The 21,762-nt window shown below is 36.4% G+C and overlaps 1 protein-coding gene across 2 annotated transcripts in view; it reads right to left on the reverse strand.

Moving 5' to 3' along the window:
- UNC13C (unc-13 homolog C) overlaps window positions 1-21,762 on the reverse strand; it is a 568,114-nt gene that overhangs the window by 525,362 nt on the left and 20,990 nt on the right. The gene's annotated exons all lie outside the window — the stretch shown is intronic.

Genomic DNA, 21,762 nt, shown 5'->3' on the forward strand with positions numbered 1-21,762 from the left:
ATTATAAGTGTAGCAGGGAGAAGCTAGATATTCACAGTATTTCCTCTTCCTAGGCACATAGGAAGAGTACATTTCCCAGTCTCACTTGTAATTAGATTGGGGCCAAGGAACTAGCTCTGGCCAATGGAATGGCCTGGCCCCTGAAAGAGCCCATGAGGTACTGGACTTTCCCACTAACTAAAGTGAAGGACTCTAAGACAGCAAAGCCACCCTAAAGAAAAAGTCCAGGTGCCTGTACTCTCACTTGGAAGACAGGCTCCTAACCTGCATTGAGCTGTGATATCAGCAAGAAATAAATCCTTGTTGTGTTAAGCCACTGAGATTTGGGGGTTGTTTATTACAGGAGCTTACCATTCTTACCCTGACATCAAAAAAAAGGGTTCAGGCCCAATATTCTGAGTCACCTTAGCATGGTTTATTGTCACTGAAAAATAATCTCAGTGCCAAAAGGGAGCAGTGAGGAAATGGTGAATAGTGAGGGTTGGCAGCACAGATCATGTAATGCAGAAAAAGCAAAACAGAGAGCAGAGTTGGGATCTTAGGTAAGGTGAGATTGTTGGAAAATCAAAAGCAGAAACAGCAGAAGTTGAGGCAGAGCTGAAGAACATATCCTGGAGCTGGCTCCCTTGTTAAGGCTGGGAAGGCAGGCCACCAACAGGACCTGGTGTTTATCTCTCAAATCCAGGCTAGAAGGTGAGCTCCTATGTAGCCGGACTGATTAAAATGCATACTACAGCCCAGAGCTCTGAGAAAGACTGTGCGGTTTGCATGTCTGATTTGGAGTCCTAGATATTAGCTCAGAATTCCAAGGGTACCACAAAATTAGGGTGAACGACTCTTAAATCTAGGCAGTTCTCTATAACAAAAATAATATTAGTCAGCTAGAAATCCTTGCAGAGTGAATTTATTTACATATTTTACTTCTCGAGTACTCCCAACTCTCTCCAGTTTTGGAGACTACATACAAGACTTTCTTCAGTGCAAGCTTTCCTACCTGGTGATGGTTGGCAACAGCAAATTAAAACCCCTAACATTTTTTGGCAAGCACATCTAAAGAGAAAAAAACTCTTCAATTAAAGCCTGTTTCCTGAAGCTAAATTAAACAGTGCCTCTAGCTGTTCCTCTTTAACTGCTCTTAACAAGATTTTAGGTAGTGGTTCCTGCTGACAGACTGAGTGCAGAGGAGCGAGAAGTATGGGAAAGAAATGGGAGAGAAAAGTGACTGATGTAAGTAAATATGTATTTGGAAGATTTCCACTTAATTCTTCTGAATGAGTTTCTGGTTCATGTTCACAGCGTCTCTTGGGAAATCAGCCCCACTGCACACATTTCACGCTCCCACCTGCATATTGAATGAAACAGCGCATACTCAGTATAGATTTATTCTCTGCTGATTCTAAGCTGAGCACAGTGGAAATCTGAGGCTTTGACCTGCCTGCACCCTATTGTGTGAGCAAAGACCTCACCATGGTCTCCCCTTCTTAAATAAACTACAGACATTTTCTCAAGCTTCAAAGTTGTGACCATTTCTTTATAATCTTTTTAGCAACAAATTGACCACATTTGTGCAGCCAGTAGGTCTATTTATAGGTAGAAATAGCAAAAGAAAGAAACTCATGGAAAGATCATGGAGCCATGGATCTCAGTGTTGCCACAAACGACCTATAGGACCTTGAGTTAGAATCTCTAAATTGTTCTCTGCACCTTGCCTTGATAGACTGAGCATCTTTTGTGAGAGTAATTTCATCAAAAGTTAGACACAAAAAGTCATATACCTTAAGAATCTAAAAGAAGGAAGAGAAAAATTGAGGCAGGAGCATGGTGACAAGCGGGACACAGAGAGGGGCAGAAGAGCCTTCTCCATCCTGTTCCTCTTTTACCTGGTTGTGGATAAGATAAATCTCGGAAATTCATGGATGGCAAAAAACAGTGACTATTCTCTCCATGAAACTCCTATTGCCTTATGTGCCACCTAAAATCCCTATTTCCGGGCTGTATTACAGTCATTTGTCTACTGGCCTTTCCCCCTCTTCCTTAATGACAGACTCTCTAGGGCAGCCCTTGTGTCTTATGTCTTGGAATATCTGTGCTGCATCCCACTAGCATTTTTCTGAACAAAAAACATTTGTGGAACTGATTCGTCATGATAAATATTCTAATAATATTGATTTGATCATCACATACTGTACACAAATACTGATTGTCAACTCTGTACCCCATAAATATGTATAATCAAAAATAAGTAAGTAAATAAAAATATTTTGGGGGGGAAGTATTCTTTCCACAACTTAACACAAACGGTGGTCATTTTTTAAAAGGATTATTATTCTTGAAGCATTTGCTGGGTGCCTAGAATTCATTCATGAGAGAATCCTCTTTAAAATATTTCCTCTGCCCATTTTTTAATTGGATTTTTTGGTTTTTTGCTGTAAAGTTGTCTGAGCTCTTTGTATATTCCAGATATTAATCCCTTGTTGGATGAGAAGTTTGCATATATTTTCTCCCATTCTGTAGGTTGTCTTTTCACACGGTTGATTGTTTCCTTTCCTGTGCAGAAGTTTTTAGTTTGATATAATCTCATTTGTTTATTTTTTCTTTTGTTGCCCGTGCTTTGAGGATGTTATCTATAAAATCATTGCCCAGTCCTAAATCCTGGAGCATTTCCCCTGTGTTTTCTTCTAGGAGTTTCAAAGTATCAGGCCTTATCTGTTTTAGGCCTTTCAGATCTCAAATCCATTTTGAGTTGATTTTGGTATATGGTGAGAGGTGCAGATCAGCTTTCATGCTTCTACAAATGGATATTCAGTTTTCTCAGCACCGTTTATTGAAGAGGCAGCCTTTTCCCCAGTGTATGTTCCTGGTGCCCTTGTTGATGATCAGTTGTTTGCAAATATGTGGGTTGATTTCTGGGTTCTCTATTCTGTTCCATTGGTCTGAGTGTCTGTTTTTAGACATCTCTTAAAGGAAGACATACAAATGGCCAACAGGTATGTGAAAAGATGCTCCACATCACTAATCATCAGGGAAATCCAAATCAAAACCACTTTGAGATATCACCTCACCCCAATCAGGCTAGCTATTATAAAAATGACAGAGAATAACAAATGCTGGCAAGGATGCGGAGAAAGAGGAACCCTTCTGCACCATTGGTGGGACTATAAATTAGCACAGCCATTATGGAGAACAGTATGGAGTTTCCTTAAACAACTACAGATAGAACTTCTGTATGACCTGGCAATCCCTCTACTGGGGATATATCCAGAGTACTAGAAAACATCAGGTTGAAGGGATACCTGCACTCCCATGCTTATTGCAGCTCTGTTTACAATAGCCATGCAGTGGAACCAACCTAAATGTCCATTGACGGATGACTGGATAAAGAAATTGTGGTGCATATACACTGTGGAATACTACTCAGACATAAAAAAGAATGAAGTTCTACCATCTGAGACAACATGGATGAGCCTGAAGAAAATTATTCTAAGTGAAATAACCCAGGTACAGAAAGAAAAATACCACTTTTCTCACTCATAACCAGGAATTGAATCCATAAATAAACAAATGAAAAATAAAGAGACAGAGAGAAAAGAAAGAAAGAACAATAGCCATGCAGTGGAACCAACCTAAATGTCCATTGACGGATGACTGGATAAAGAAATTGTGGTGCATATACACTGTGGAATACTACTCAGACATAAAAAAGAATGAAGTTCTACCATTTGAGACAACATGGATGAGCCTGGAGAAAATTATTCTAAGTGAAATAACCCAGGTACAGAAAGAGAAATACCACTTTTCTCACTCATAACCAGGAATTGAATCCATAAATAAACAAATGAAAAATAAAGAGACAGAGAGAAAAGAAAGAAAGAAGTAACAATCACAATAATACACTGAACTTTTAGAAAACTAGAGGTGGAGAAGGAGAGGGGAGGTAGATAGGGAGGGGGCTAATGAGGAATTGGTCAACAGACACAAAGAATGATTGCGTATTGTAATGATGCATAAGGTCATTATCCTGATCTAATCGTCACACGTTGTACACAATTATTGAAAATCAATGCTGAACCCCACATGTATGTATAATAAATTACCTAAAAAAAATAAAAAGTATTTCTTCCATACCGTTGCTAGAAAAATCTGGCTTTCTTTAATATGCTCTGGTCTCCTGTATGTAGGGGAATAAAAATAAGTGAGGAGAAAGTAAGTGGGATGTTAAAAAATAAATAAAATAAAATGACCACTATACTACCCTTGATTAAGAACTGATGGCTTCTAAGAGTGATCTGAAATAAGTGTGAGAAACAGATTGTATTTACTTTGGCATATACCTTCAGGAGCTCTCCCCTCCCCCTGGTGTCCTGCCCAAGCTCACCAAGACATTTGACTAAATCCTTCCCCGTTACTTCCTTCACCACCACATGCACTCTTATGTAGTCCCACATCTCCTACTCAACATCATGTATGTCTCGCTTTGGAACTACCCTTACCCTAAGTCAAAACTCATTTTCTTTAGGCATTGCAGCCAGGTTAGAATGAAAGGTAATTAGGCTAACTTACATTAAGATTACGACTAATCATCTCCCCACATACTCCTTAACCTACTCAGGAATGTTTTCTTATTAACTCTAATTGGTGAAATGTTAGTCAGTATGGAGGAGATATTTTAGGATAGATAGGCATCCTCTCTCTTCCAAGGCAGGAGAAAACCAAAAACCACAGATTTTCTCTTCATCTATCCCAACCACAATTCCCCAGGCCTATCTCTGATAGGAATGAATGAGCCTCTTCTTTCCCTCTCACCAACTTCCTAAATCAACCTCAATGAGCGTTCCTAATTACAATCTCATCTCTCTAAAAGGGGTTGGGGTAGAACAACTGGCATGTCTAGCCTTACACCAAGCTACAGCAGGACTTCCTTATCTCAGTTCCCAATATTTGAGCTGTCAATCATTATGCAAATACTTCTCAAAATTTATGGTGGATCAGAATTACCTGAAGGGCTTGTTAAAACACAGATTACTGAGCACAACCTGAGGAGTTCATAATTCAGTATGTTTGGGTGGGGCTGAAATTTTGCATGAACTAACCAGCTCCCCGGTGATGCTGATGGTACTTGTCCGAGGCAAACACATTAAGAATCACTGCTTTATGCTAAACCTTTCCACACCGAAGGGAAAGAACATTCCATAAAGAAAGTACACTCAAAGACATAACGGTGTGAAAAAGCATGACATGTTTAATACCAGAGGCATTTTGCTTCCCTTGGAGATCAAGTTTTGTGAAAAGTAGAAGTAAAACGGACTTGAGGATGACTAGAGCTAGGAGTGAAGAACCACTCCAGTTTAGAATGTGGTGCTGGGATCACACCATCTGCAGGAAACTGTGACCTCTAAGGTGTTAGGAGAGTAACCCAGAGAATGGGGCCTTTTAAAAGATGCATGAGGTTATCTTGAGTCACTCCCCATCTTGGCATAAACTAAGAATAAGTTCCTGGTGTATGACACAGGCTGCCCAAATTCTGAGGTGTATGTTTTAAAATTCATAAACACCCATGACCCTGATTTAAATGTCATACCTGTGGGAAGGGGGAAGGAGCAAGAAAGTCTCTGCCCATTTACTCCCCACTCCCTTCTCCTTCCTTCCTCCTTGAGTCTTCCTGCCTCCAAAGCATTCTAGAAATTTAATCAGGCTGCATTTGTCATGAGAAAGCTCACTGTGCATGACAAGATTTTATAGAATAAAATCCTTCTCTTCTACATTCTCTTGTCCCCAAGTTGAGGGACTCATCCCCTTTTCTCTATTATCTTGCTGCCATTGTCCTTTCCCACTTATGCATGCCTAAATGGGCTAACAAGGGAAGTAAGATTCCAAGATCTGGACTTGGACGTAGAGGGCTGTCCCTATACTTACTCAGAGGACTTCAAGCTGGTCTTTGTGATCCAACTCAGCTTTAACAGAGAGAGATGTGGTAATAAGGAAAATTGGGCAGTGATCCAATTTGTGAATAAAATCTCTGGTCCTGGGCAAAAGGTAGGCAAGCTTCTGAGAGCAAAGAGAAGGTGTTTCTTATGTTCAACCAAAATGTACTGAATGCACTATTTTTGTTTCAGCAAGCTAAATTCTGAGAGAGCACTGTCCCTGGCCACCAGTTCTCCTGGAATCAGGCCCTGAACTAGGATGTTAGTGCAATTAGTTTATTTGGAAGAAAGCACTGGCAGAGGAGGGGGAAGTAAGAAAGAGAAAAAAAGTGGTAGTTAAGAAAATAAACAAATACATAAAAGAAAGAAAGATACAACAATCACAATAATTCATCAAACTTTCAAAAGGAGAGAACAGGACTGAGACCACCAGAGGTGGGAAAGGGGGAGGGAGTAAGAGGATTAGTGAGAAATTGGTAAAGGGCCACAAAAAAATGATTACATTGCATAATGTTGAATATACAAATTATCCTGATTTGAGTATCACATATTGCACACAGGTATTGATATTCAACCTTATACCTGACAGATATGTATAATTATGTTTCAGTAAAAAAAGAGAGACAGAAATGAGACTGCCAGATTAAAAAGAGAGAGAGAGAGGGGGAGAGAGAGAAAAAAGAAGAAAACCAGAAAACCAAGACAGAAAAGTTAGCTCCATGGGGAAATGGAAAATGGTACAGAACACACCATTTATGTGCAAGGGTAGGTATCTACCAGTTCCCTGTAGGGGTTGGTTGAGGGCCACTCCCAGGATGTTAATTTCCCTGACATTCCTGGCCTGCTCTCAAATGAGTCATGAATGCTCTTGTCAGAAATCAAACATAGAGTCATAGAAGCTAGTGGAAGTTGTCCATTACACGTAGAGAGAGGACCTGCAGCTCTCTTACAGTCATTTTGGGGATTTCTCCTCTTCAGTTGTCCTAAAATTCCTAGGTGTCAATAATAAATTATACCCATTGGAAGCAAAATATATATTTCAGTTTTGAGACCTTTCATTTTCTATTAGTGTCACCTTAATTATGTCCCATCTATTATTTGAATGACTCTACCAACATCTTCCTAGAAGATGTATATAGGAATAAACTTATTCCAAAAAAATAAAACACCATCTGTGCAAAGATGTCTTAAAAAACGTTGATGACTGGTTCTACAAAACAATTAACTCAGAGAAGTATGCACAACACTTTCCAAATGGATACCGACAGTAAGAAAAAAATATCAAATACCCACATTTGCATTTTGTCTAGACATGACTACAGACTAAAATCCCTCAGTCGATCAGCTGGTAGCACCAAATAAATATCTGTCATCACTACAACAATAGCACTTACTTGTTTGTTTTGTAGCAAAAGAACATAAACATAAAAAAATTGGAATCTCAAGAAATTCATTTTCCCAAGGTAAACACTCAGCAAAGTATAATTGAATGGTTAGTTTGGTATAACTTTACTAGAGCAATGACAAAAAAAAAAAAAAATAGAACAAAATACGATAATCAAGTCGACTTCCAACTCCGAAGCAGATGATTTAGTTTTTAAGGAAAACCAAAAATGCAGAAGCATGATTTTTCCATACTAGTGTGTGAACATACTATAAATGAGTTGTTTAAACCAATTTAGAAGTGAGACATGACTATTTTATTATAATAAATCAATTATATGACATTGCACCTTAATACATTTAATTGAATCAATTTGCCTTCTTAGAGTGATTCTTGTAATGTAACACGTAGCATAACTAAGTTCAACCCCTAAAATAATGCTGCGTATCTGCAGACTCTAATTATAAAAGAAGAATAAATAAATACAGTAATCTAGCAACGTTGATCAAACAACAGAGGCCACAGTTGATTCAGATGTTACAATAGTTGATCCAACTCATTGAGCACAACATTATGAGTAATAAAGAAAAATACAAATCAACTGCATTAAAATCATCCAGTTTGTGCCTAGGCTTCATCAAGGGCCAACAGGAGAAAATAAAAAACAAAAAATAAATATCTCGGTGAAAATCTCATTTGGATTCTCATGTACATGAGAGGGTATAGAGGGAAAACATATTTGATATAAATAATTGATATTGTAATATGCCTTTCTGATTAAAAATAGTTGACTTGGTACACTGTAGAACCGGTAGAGAAGGTAGAAAGTTATTAAGGAGTGATGAAAGTTTGTCAAATTTGAATCACATACCCATATTTAAATTATAAAAAGTGAGTGGATATTGACCATCCAGTTTAATAATCCTAATCCTATCTTCTTGATTCTGCAAAAGTTCCAGAATTTTTACAGCACAAAGTTCTAGATTTATAAGATTTAATTCTATTCACAAATTTCTGTTTGCACAAAATTATCCACTGACTACTTAACAGAGTCCAGCCTTAAGATAGGCATTGTGATAGGAGGATGCAAAGACAAATCAATCATAGTCAATGCCTTCAAAGAGCTTACAGTCTAAGAGTGAGAGACTAAGATCAAAAGAGTGGGATGGATCCTCTGATAGAAGCATCTACAGGGTAGCTGGAGGAACAGAGAAGGGAGCAGTCAAATTACAGATGGGCAGAGAAGCATAAATACAGAAAACTTTATAAAAAGAATATGACACTCAAGCTAACTGTTAACTGTGGAATTTACATTGGCACTTTCATACCAATCAATCAGAAAGTCCTAGAACACAGTCCAGGTAAGAATGACAGAGTTAAAGAGTCAATTGGATTTTAAAATATCTTTTTCTTTATCCTTTTATCTGGTCGGTAGCCACTTCACTAAGTATCCTATCACTGAATAGTTATAAAATCAAATAAACAACTATATTAGAGACATTGTTCTAGATGGCAAATGAAAGTAAACCAAACCAAACCAAACCAAACAAAACAAAAAACTGGGGGTCCCGGGGTGGGCAGTGGGGAGGAAAATGAAGTACAATCTTTATAATACAGAAAGGAACACAACCCATAAAACGAACTTCAGCATATAAAGAGTTAAATTTTAAACATTTAAGACAGAGTTTAACAAATGGAAATTAATCTTTTCATCTTGGATAGTACACCTCAACGCAATAAACATGCCATTTATCATTCAATTCATATACATGTGTTTATTGCAATCTTCATAAAAACACGAACAGAAATTTTTGAGCTCAACAAGGTGGACTTAAAGTTCATATTTAAAAACAAACAAACAAACAAACAAACAAACAAAAAACCACTTAGAATTATAATGGAAAATGAGAAAAAGGAAAACCATAGGACCATAGCTAGCCTTTCAGATACTGAAATCTATACTAAAGCCTCTATATCTGAAAGGCTGTGATACAGCACATGAATAAAAAGATTAAGTGGTGGGAAAAAAATAGAAAGTTAAGAAATCAGACAAATACATATAGAAATTTAGTATATTATAAAGATGTCAATTCAATCAACTGTGTTTAAAAAATGTACTTTTTTGGGCTGGCCCCGTGGCTCACGGGAGAGTGTGGCGCTGGGAGCGCCGAGGCTGCGGGTTCGGATCCTATATAGGGATGGCGGGTGCGCTCACTGGCTGAGTGTGGTGTGGGAAGCACCAAGGCAAGGGTTGCAATCCCCTTACCGGTCAAAAAAAAAAAAAAAAAGTACTTTTTAATGATTAGTGTTGAAATGCTGGGTAGCTATTTGAAAATAATGAAATTGGATCCATTTCTTACACCATACACAAGAACAAACTCCAAATAGATCAAGAATATAAATAAAATGCATGAAATCATAAAAGTATTGGAAGAAAATATAGGTCCGTTCCTTTATAACCTGGCTGTGGGAAAAATCTTTTTAACTATGACTAAAATTCAGACATAATAAAAACTTGATAGATGTGACTATATAAGTGCATCGCAAAATCACAATAAGTAAATATTGGAAGAAAATATCTACAACATATATTGCAGGTGAAGGACTAGTCATCAATATAAAAATACTCTTAAAGTTTGAAGGAAAAAAATCCATTAGAAAAACGGACCAAACTGTATGAACAGGCAGTTGATAAAAAACAAATACACATATAATCTTTAAAAATGTAAAAAGATGCTTGTTTTCATAAAGTGCAATTTTAATTTGCATTTTTCTTATTGATTGGCAAAAAAAAAGTTTGACCACATACATTATTGGTTTGAACATCAAAGTGAGAAATGATGGAACTTGATAACATTGAATAAAAAATGAATCTGAACTCCATTCTGATACAACAGAAATTTTTAAAAGAGGGTTAGAAGAGAAGAGAAGTTTTTCTTTATATAACAATGCTAATTAATACATGTAAAAACACTGATAGAATTAGGAAAATCATCTTTTGCAACCTCTATGATAATTATCAATACAAGCAAGAATTATCAATGAATGCTAAAACTAGTTTGTAGAAGTTTGATGAGAAATAGAATATTTCCAGAATCTCAAAATATTTCCCCAGGCATTAATTATTTACTGCAGTAATTTACCTTTTATCTAGTAAATACCTTAGGTGCATGCTTAAGGAAAACAAATTTCAGCTAGGCAAGTGGTTTATTAGCTGCTCTCCCCATCAGTGTTACGCACCATATATTACCAGTTCAGCTAAAGTGATAAGAAGGCACTAGGACCTCTCACTGGTCAGAGGCCTCACCATATGTTGTAATAATTTCACCTCCAGTCAACAGAAAGTTTTCAAGTATTCTGACAATATTTTTTATAGGTATGGATGCTTGTATGTGAAATTTATACTGGGAAAAGCAACTGTACTACTCAGGAGGAAATAAAACATATAAAATTACCCATAAATGTCTTATAATGAAGTGTGTAGTATTCTGAATTTTCAACAAGGTTACTAAGACAAAAAATTTTAGTGTTGCAAAGGACACTATCAAGAAAGTAAAAAGATAACCCACAGATTGGGAGAAAACATGTCAAAACACATATCTCATAAGGGACTTGTAACCAGAATATATAAAAATATCTTACAACTCAGCAATAAAAAGATGAATAACCAAACTAAAAAATGGGCAAAAAATTTGAATATATATACATTGCTCCAAAAAAGATATACAAATGACCAATAAGCACATGAAAAACATCATTACTCATTAGGGAAATGCAAATTAAAAAGTAACTATGTGAGATGATGGATGTTAATCTGCTTCACTATAGTAACAAGTTTACAATCTATCTGTATCCCATATCATGCTGTAAACCTCAAATATATGCAATTTATTAAAAACAAGAACACAATGAGATACCACTTCATCCCCAATAGAATGGCTTTAATGAAAAAGTCAGATAATAATAAGTGTTGAGTAAGGATGTGGAGAAATTGGAACTCTTACACATTGTTGGTGGGATTGTAAAACCGTGCAGCCATTCAGCAAAATAGTTTGGCAATTCCTCAAAAAGTTAAACATAGAGTTCCATTTCACCCAGCAATTTCACTCTTAGATATATATCCAAAAGAATTTTATTTTATTTTATTATTTTTTTTAAAAAAAGATGACCGGTAAGGGGATCTTAACCCTTGGCTTGGTGTTGTCAGCACCACGCTCTCCCAAGTGAGCCACGGGCCAGCCTCTACCCAAAAGAATTTTAAACATTCAAGGGATCTTCAAAAAGTTCATGGAAAAATTTGTATTATCTTTTAATTGAATTTTCCCATGAACTTTTTGAAGTACCCTTGTCTGTCCACATAAAAACATGTACATGAATGTTCATAGCAGTATTATAAATAATATCCAAAAAAAGGAAACAGCTTTTTCTGTCAGTCCATCAACTGATGAATGGATAAACAATTCTGCTATATCCATACAATGGAATATTATTCAGGCATGAAAAGGAATTAAATACTGATGCATGTTATATACAACAAGGGTGAAACTTAAAAATATTATGCTAAGTGAAAGAAGCCAATTACAAAAGGCCACACATTGCATGATTCCAGAATAGGCAACTCCACAGAAACAGAAAGTAGATTAGTAGTTTCCAGAGGCTGGGGGTGAGGGAAATGGAAAATAATTGCTAATAGATATGGAGTTTCTTTTGAGGCAATGAAATGTAAAATTAGATTATGGTGATGATTGCACAATTCTAAATATGCTTTAAAAGGGTAAAAACTTCTGAACTGTGCACTTTAAAAGGGTACATTTTATGATATGTGAATTATATTTCAATAAAGCTGTACTTTAAAAAGTGTCCTGAAAGTGAAGCCTAAGTGGGTGATATAAGGCCCAAAGGAAAATGGTCTCTAACAGTGCAATCTGTCAGTAGAGCCCTCTAGCTAACCCAGGAGCCAAGAGTCTACAGATGAAGTTGTGTGATTCCACAGGATAGATGGAAAGAATAGAACCACCAACTGAGAGAGAAAAACGATCTTGAAGAAAACCATCCCAAGATAGGGCAGATCCAGTGACAACATTTACCCCCAAGTTCTGGAAGTCTGCACATCAAAATAACTCAGGGCTGTACAGATCTTGTGGCACCAGCAGGAACCTATTTCCCTTGATAAGAACCAAGTGAGCCACTCAATGGCTGGTTGTTCACAGACTCCTCTCCCATCCTTCTTCCCTCCTACCTAAGAGGGAAGCCAGAGGAAAGAAGCAGACTTGCTTAGAGAGGACATAATCCTTCAGCCTCCATTTCTGTGATTTCTACCTTTGACTTAGCCTCGGGGTAAAAACAAACTGCTCCTAAAAGAGAACTGGAAGACCTTGACTTGGGCTTCAACATTTAAAGTTCATGTAAATCTAAGTAGCAAGGCATACAGTGGTGCAAGTCCTGTATCTGCTGGCTTGATAGCTCCAAAATTTGCAATGCAAATATTGCCCAAACTCTGTTAGATAGTGATGATCTCCTTATGAAATCCATGTGTTGTGCAGGCTGCCTCTTTTATTCTGTAAGTACATTAAGAGAAATTTCTATGTCCAAGAAGATTTTAGCCACCTTGTGATAAAAGACACTAACACTTACACTAACAGTTTTTTCAAACTTACAGTTTAAAAAAAAATAGAATTTTAAAACCCATATAGAGATCCGGTAGAGTAAATTCACCAAAAGCTTACCCTAGTAGATTTCTGGGACAAAGTCATTATTGTTCTATAGAAGCACATTGCACATGTTGTAAGCCTTTCCCTTGCAGATAGTGGCAGTTACGCTTCCAGACTGAATAGGGGGCATCCAGTGGGCTCCTTGAGGACAAGAACTGTGACAGACTCACTTTGTAACCTTGATGCTCAAGGCTATGCAGAGTATATGCTCAGTAAATGGTTTTAAAGCCACTAAGTGGATGGACAATGAACGATTAGGTGGCATGTCTTTACTGTTTACCTGTTGTCCTCCCCTGGGATATAAGCTCTCCTCCTGCACCCATTTTATATTTTGTATTTGTATCTTTCTTCTTTCACAGACATAACTCTTGTTCCTATAAATATCAGTATGTTTGCCCATTTGCCCAAATCTGCAGATGTGTTGGGGTTGAAAAATCACTTTTAAGGTTACACCTACAGCCTTGCATTTTCAATAAGGTCACAATTTATCAGTGATAAATTGCCATATATTTTCATTTGATGCTTTATGTAAAAAATAAAATTTTGGGAGAATAAGAAAAATTTTCTGGCAAGAATTGGGATCTAGGTCTCCAATACCTGAATCTGTAGTTTTGTGATTTCTTGTAATGTCAAGCCCTCAGCTCTATCATGCTAAATTGAGAAGTACAAGACCAGGTTTTGAAATATTACGGTCTCCATAATTTTACCAATGAATCCTCTTCACCACTGACAGCACCATACCCCCAAGACAGAGCAGCTTCAGCAGTGAGGAAGTGCTAGAAACGTTTCATAGCCCAAAATTGTGCCCAGTGACAGTCTTCTTTGACAGATGACATAAAATTATTCATATGAAGTCAGATGTTTTGTGTGCATTTGAGAACACTTTTTCCACAGTGTTCCTGTGGAAACTGCCCTCAAGTTAAAAACTATTTGGGCACCATCGTATCAACTATCAGGGAGACAGAGTAATCCCCCTGCCAATTAGACATGTCACAGGGGATTTTACACTACAACTCTCAGGAGCATCATGGGGCTCTTGAAAAAGAGCTCTCCTGTGAAAGCTCCTGTCACCGCAGCTTCTGGTGCTTGAATTAGAGAATTGACCCAATTTCTTCTCTGCTCTTAATCAAATTTCCCTCAGAAACCATAGGCTAATTTGCAAATAAAAGAGAACTAGGTTCCTAGAATATACTAAAGTGCATTTTAGGAAGATAAAAGAAGCAAAAAGTAAACTAATAACAATAAAAATGTAATCTAAAATACATGTAAACATCTCTGATTTTCTGAATGAGGAAAATCTTTTAAACTTAAAAAATTAAGACATCCTAAAGGAAAGTATTAATATATTATCATGTAACATACACAATTCATGGATATTAAAAATAAGCAACTAAAGAGCAAGCATTAATTTAGGAAAATTATTGTCCCCAAATATATATATATATATAGTATATATATACTATATATACTATATATATATATACTATATAAATCAATAAGAAAACGCTAGGAAAAAACAAAGTTCTCAAAAGAGAAAATATAAATGCCAAATATAAAGAAACATTTTCAAGACACAACTTCAAAATTCAAATAGAGAAAAAACTAAGTACTATTTATTCAATTACCAATTTAAAAAGATTTCAATATAATAACAGCTAACGGTTATGTAGTATTTATTATGTACCAGTTACTCATCTTGGTACTTGCCCTACATTAAGCAATTTAATCCTCTAACAGCCCTATGAGGTTAGAAATATTATTCTCATCATTCCCATTTAATAATGAAGAAAGTGAGGCACGGCACAGATAAGTAACCTGTCCAAAGTCACACAAGTCATAAATCAGAGAGTTGGCATTCAATCCAAGGCGGTTTATCTGCAGAATCATGCTCTCAGCCACTATGTTATGTTGCCTCAGGTTGATGGAAAGGGCGCAGTGTTTCAGGTATATTCATTCATTGCCAGTTAGAGGTATATGGGGACAAAATTGCTGAAAGACAATTTCATATGTATCTATCAAGAGTCTTGACAGTAATTTTTTAGACTTTATCTCAATCCTTTGACTTCTAAAAGTCTATTCTAAAGAAATAATGTTTAAAATGAAACAGATTTAGGCACAGAGAAGCACATCATTATTTATCATTACAAAAAGAAAATAGAAAACAATCTAAATGTCAAATGCTATGAGAATGTTTAAATTAATTATAATTCGTAGACACAATGAAATATTTGGCAGCCAAAAAAAAAAATGACATTTAAGAGTTTTCACGATATCAAAAATTCTTATGTATGCAAAGCAAAATGCAGGATACAACTATCTTATATTTAAAAATACAGAAATTTGTTTAACAAATATTAGAGAGCTCCTCTGATATCCATAAGTATGTGAAACAGATAAAGTTTCCTGCTCTGGTGGAGTTACCTTTCCAGTGGAGCAGGTAAACAATTAACTTATTAAATAAATGGATTATACAGGGAATCAGAAGGCTGAGTACAATTGGAAAGAGAACAAGAAGAGCAGACTGGCAGAAACTGGGACTGTTAGGTTGGTGCATGTAGGTTGCAAAATTAAGTAGAGGTAAGCCTCATTGAGACAGTAAGATCTGAGCTAAGACTTGGAGGAGATGGAGGATTTAGCCAAGTGAATATCTGAGGGAAGAGCATTTCAGGCTGAGAGAAGAGCTAGAGCAAGGGCTCAGTAGCAGATGCTATTGGTACCATGTGCATATTCTGGTGCTCACATCTTCACACCTGTGACACTTCCTGCAGGCCTTTATTTTCAAGCCATTGAGCACGGTGAGCAATGGGGCAAGCTGGAAGTTAATGACCCTGGAAGCTGGACTCAAATAATGACGGGTAAGGAGTTGTTAAAAAAAAAAAAGGATGTTAGGACAGATAACTCAGAAGCATGTTCTACACTATCTCTTAGAGCAGTGTTTCTCAAATATTAATTAGGGAATATGAATCACCTGAAGTCCTTGTTAAAATGCTAATTCTGATTCCATAGGTCTCAGGAAGGGCCTGAGATTCTCATTTTAACAAACTTCCAGGTGATGCCAAGGTAGCTGGTTGACAGAGCATACATTAAATAGCAAGGTCATAAAATTATTCACTGGGATTGGGCCCCCTTGCTCACAGCATAATTTATCTTTTATAGGCTTTCCTCCCATTCTTGACTCATTTCCTCTCCCCCAGTGTGAACCTGGCTTCACCTTTACAGTAAGCTAGCTGTATATTCACTTTGTCTTAGGGCCTGCTTCTGTGAAAACCCTACCAATAGGAATGTGCCTGGTGAGCTAAAGAAACACAGTGAGACCAGGTGACTCGAGCAAAGCAAATGTCAGTAGGCTCGGCAGTGGGAAAAGGTAATGAGGGAAGAGCATATAGAACCTCTGTAAGGGTTTTGGCTTGTTCTCAGAGAGAAATGAGGGTTCATTGCAGAATTTTGAGCAGAGGATGATGTTATGTTAATTCTCTGACATTAATAACCGTGGCAGCTGGTGGGAGTCAAGGGCAAAAGCAGTTCAGAGGCTGTTGCAGTAACCCAGGGTGGTGATGGAGGCACATGGTGAAGGGCTAGGAAGGGAAGGGCATCGGTGGACTTGTGAGAAGTAGTCAGGTTCTGGACATCTGAGTGCAGTGGTCCAGTAAACAGCTGTATCCTAATAGTCTAGAGTTTGAGAAAGAGGTCTGCACTAGGAGACATAAAAGTGGTCATCATCAGCCTGTAAGTGGCATTTAAAGTCATGTGACTGAATCAGATCACTTAGAAGCAAGTGTGAATAAAAAAAGAAAAGGAGTCCAAGAACTGAGCACTGGAACTCTTAGAAAATTGGAAGTCAATATGCTCAAAGTCAACATAGCAATGTCTGGTGGAGGGATTCTAGGTGGTTGTTATTTTTCTCTACTGTCATTAGCTTCACTTCACTGTTATGTCTCTGGAGCCAAAGACCCAGGAGATATGCTGCATTCAGTGAAATGTCATCCTATTTCATTGTGGCCCTGCCAGTTGGGAACAATATAAAAAAATACAGAATTTTTGACAACTCACATCAGGCAATAAAGCTAAATGAGATTTCAAAAGTATTACATAAGTGTGTGAAATATCCAATGGAATGGAAAGAAAATGTGTTTGAGCCAGACAAGAAAACATTTAAACGTATTAAGGAAATCAAATAAATGCAAACCTAAACAAGCAGTGAAGAGAATTACAAACAACCTTAATGAGAGTGGACAGAAATGTTATACAGCAATTACCTGAACCCAGGAGGGGACAATGTCTTCTAAAGTACATGAGGTCTTTGTTGTTATAGCACCTATAAAGAGCAGGGGACTTGTAGGTAAGTGACAAAGGGAGAGCAAAATACTGTCTAAATCCCAAATCTTCCATTGATTTGTAAACTCTACTGGCCTGAAAAAGTACTATCATCCTTTAAATGGGGAGGCTTAGAATCCATCATAGAGAGGATAAATTAAACCCATAATTAGAATACAATTGTGTTAAGTTTAGGAGAATAATTTCTGTAAAAATGGAAACAATTTATATTTAATAGTTAAAATAGAAATATATAAGACAATTTGATTTATTAAACATAAAAGCCTCGATATTCTTAATTTAGAGATAATTAATCTTGCTAATTGTGATCTCAGTTATTCAAAGGGAATTTAGTTAGATTTCTAAACAGTGTTGGGATGTTTAAGAGAACATGATATTTACCTAGATTATAAGTTCAATTTATTGTATTTTTGAATAATTACTTAATCACTTGGGAAGGTTCTGTTTATCAGTCAATTAAAGTTCTTAAAAAGAAAACCATGTGGAATGTTCCCAACACAAAGTATGAATGTATAGGTGATAGATATCCCAATTATCCTGATTTGATCATTACACATGGTATAACATGTGTCAAATTATCACTTGTATTCCATAAATATGTACAATTATTATATATCAATAAAAAACTTATACTTAAAAAGACAAATATTTTAATGTATAAATGCACTTTAAAAAGTTTAAAATTGTTTTGCTAACCTCATTTATAAATGGACATAACATTAATTCAAAGCCTCCTTGATTTTAACAATCAGTTATTAAAATTTACTACATCTAAAATAGAATAAGATATACAAGTTGCATTTAGAAGCATAAGGAAATTTAAGTTTTCAAAGCCTCCTTGATTTTAACAGTCACTTATTAAAATTTACTACATCTAAAATAGAATAAGATATACAAGTTGAATTTAAAAGCATAAGGAAATTTATGTTTTTAAAAAAATTTATAACTGTAATAAATTTAATATTCATTTTAAAACAATATATGTAAATGAAATGTTCTTGTTCAAAGCTGCCCTCAAAGACACCAAAAACGTCACATTTATACTTCCCAATTTCTTGTAAAAGAATACAGATTCTCTTGCATTTGTTAAATTTTATACGAATCATGTTTTTAGTTTTAATTAGGAAAAACAATTAATAGAACACCCAAAAAACATTCCCAAATGAATGTACTCCGTAAGAGTACATTTTCAAGGGGTAAACATAATTGTTTTGTCTCTCACTGCTGAGTGAATAGTGTTAGAACACTTATAGAGGAATTTATGGGACTGTCTCGTATAAATAGGACGACTAGTTTTTAAAGTGAACATCACATCCCCAAACAGACCAAACTAATCTCTAATGCTAGAAGTCAGTTTAGAAGTCAGTAGGAGACACCTCTATGAAATAGTTATCTGTTGCTATATATCAAATATATATAGACGTTAGCGTAATTAATACAATTTAAATTTATTTCAATGTACAAATGAATTCAGAGTTGCTTTTTCCTATAATCAACAGACTAATTCCTATAATCAATTTCACTAAAATAGTGAAATAATGATTGGCATTTTTTGATCACTTACCCAATGACAAGCATTGTGCTAAATATTTTAAATATATTTTTATTTCTGCATGACTACCAGTGAGAAAAATACTATTATTACCCTGATTTTGCAACTGAGAAAGGCAAGGCATAGAGGTTTAAAGTAGTGGGGCAGGGCACATTGTAGAGAAGCTCAGAGTGGAACAACTACATCTTTCTGACTATGAAGCATTTACTTTTAACTATGTCACTGTAGTGCAACTGCTATTGAACAGGAAACCTGCAAAATTGTGTGGATACTTAAAAGGGTAGCTAGTGCTTAAAATAACCATATACAGTGATGTTAAACTCAAGCCAGCTAGTTATTTCTCTTTCAAGAAGCATTTGAGGCTTAGGAACACTGTTTTAACTGAAAAGCACACAGAGTACCGAGGACAAGTCACCCCTTAATGCTAGGTCCTTGGGTAGTCCAAACAATACAAAATAAATCTCATTTAGTCTAAACATCAGGCTCAATTTCTTGAGTTCTGCCATTTATATGGGCAGAGTGGCCTGCTTCTGGTGACCTAAGGAAAGTAAGGGCAGAAGTTTCACTAGCTTAACGACAGCCCACTGTACCCAGGATCCTCTCTACTAAGTCCCTGGATGTTTCCTAAGCTCATATAGACGTTTTTCAAGTTCATAGAAACTTAGAGGGAAAAGAATTTTAGAATTTCTTTATTCTGTTCTGATCTTCTAACATCTCAAATTTGAGTATAATTTAGTATAATTATAACTTCATAATAAGAAGACTGGATTAACCAAGATGGAAGGAGACTTACCTGCACAGTAGTTTAAATGAACTTCTTTAGGAAAGGGACAAACTACAGAGGTGTTAACTAAGGGAACAAAAAAGAATGGTAAGGCCTCGGAGACTATATACACTGGAAAATGGTCATGATGCCCAGTACTTAAGGACAAAGAGAGGAAATAGTGTGTCTAATGTCCAGTGAGAGATGCTTTGGGGGCTGACAGAGTAGTAAACCATAAAGACACAGCTCAGCTAGAGCTAAGACACCAAAGCAAGGAGTGAGAAAAGATGCACTAACCTTTCCCTTCTGCTATTGACCTCCTGCAAACTTGACCAGAAGCCTGCTGGCAAAGGGAACTGTGTGATGTAGTAGGCAGAGGTCATCCTCCTGGGGCAGAGAGTCACCCAGAGAAGTCCATTCTGGGACAAAAGCTCATTGAATGGGTTGGCAAGAAGAATCACTCACACCGTTTAAATTATTCTCTGCATCTCTCTCTCTGTGCCAGTGGAGTTGAACTAAATTCAGTGGCCCTATGATGAGACTACACTGTATAAAATAGATGATTATACTAGAGAGCTTGTTGCTGTTGGATGCTTTTCTTAGCCCACAAAAATGAAGAGTGAAAGGACACATAGGTCTCATGTGCTCAAGAAACTCAGTGCGAGAGCCTTCATGAAGTATGTGCTTAGATCAATTTCCTAACAGGAGCTAGATCCCTTTCCTACCACTCCACGTGCTATTCTAATAAAAAAATTGATCCAGTCACATAATGTCTCTGGGTTTCAACTTTTTGCATCTGTGAAACAAGGAGACTGCATTAGATTGGGGGTTCTCCAATCCAGCAGGTCTTCAAAAACTTAGGGGATCCTGCTGACAATATGTATTTCCAAATCCTTCTCTAGGCCCACTAAATCAGAATCCTCAGGAGTGAGACCCCAGAACTTTTGCATATAAAATTGCATCCAGGTGATGCTGGCATGCATTCAGGGTTGGGAACAACTGTACTCAATGATCTCCAAAACCCATTCCAACACCAAAGTTCTATCACGATAAGATAAAGTTGAAAAGATGATCTAAAGAATCATTTTTTCTTATCACCCAATAGAGAAGACTAGGAATTAAGATGTATCCAAAGTAAAATTTTTCCTCTAACCTCTTTCAAAAATGTTTAAATATTTTCTTATTTTATTAATCTTTTGCATTTTTAGATTTGTATTCTAGTATACTACTGGTAAATAGAAGTGCATTGAGTATTTTGCATTTGTGTTCTTTTCCATAAATTAGGAGATTGGCTCTGAGGCAATTATTCTCACTACTAACTGCATCTATGCCATCATTAAGATAACAACTATTTTAATAGCAGCATCCTTTATTACAACTAAGCGTTTACATCTACAGCTGACTACATAAGGGGGACCAGTTTCTAGTACAGTCTCTAGCACGATTACCAGTGTGATCTTGGACAAAATACTTAACTTCCAGGCTTCATTTCCCTCAACTGCTAAATGACAGAATTGGCCTAAATGATTTAGAAGGTTCCTTACAGCCTAAAAATCCATGAGTCTAAGAAATGCCACATTAAATATACATTTTCCCTTGTTGCCAGCTACTACACTTTAAAAGAGAGAGCTTTCAAAAAATTGAATGCCTTGTGCTAAATAGAGTATGACAAGTAAACAACTCTCTAACAGTTTTTTACACTTCAAACCTGAGTATAATCATTCTCCAAAGTAATGAGGAAGCCCAAAAGGTGGAAAAAGTTTCTTGAAGAATTGGCTTCTAGGCCTGTTCAAGCATCCCTCCTGTTTATTTGTCCCTTAGTTAGGATTCCACCTCATTTTGTAGAAACCTCATATTGTTCAAAGATGACTTCATTTAAGCCCAGCCTTACATAAGGCTAAATTATGTATTTAGTTGCTAAAATGGTATGAGTTCAAGATATCTGAAGATGCTCTCCTATCTGGTAACTATGCCCTATCTGCTTGCTTATGCCTAAAATGCTTTTACTAGCAAGGAACCCTTTCATACCATACCAGACAAGAAAAGGCACAAAATGCAAATATTCTCAGGAGATGCAGCTTATTAATTGAAAATCA

This window comes from Cynocephalus volans, chromosome 3 (assembly GCF_027409185.1).
Source record: "Cynocephalus volans isolate mCynVol1 chromosome 3, mCynVol1.pri, whole genome shotgun sequence".
Classification (NCBI taxonomy): Eukaryota; Metazoa; Chordata; class Mammalia; order Dermoptera; family Cynocephalidae; genus Cynocephalus; species Cynocephalus volans.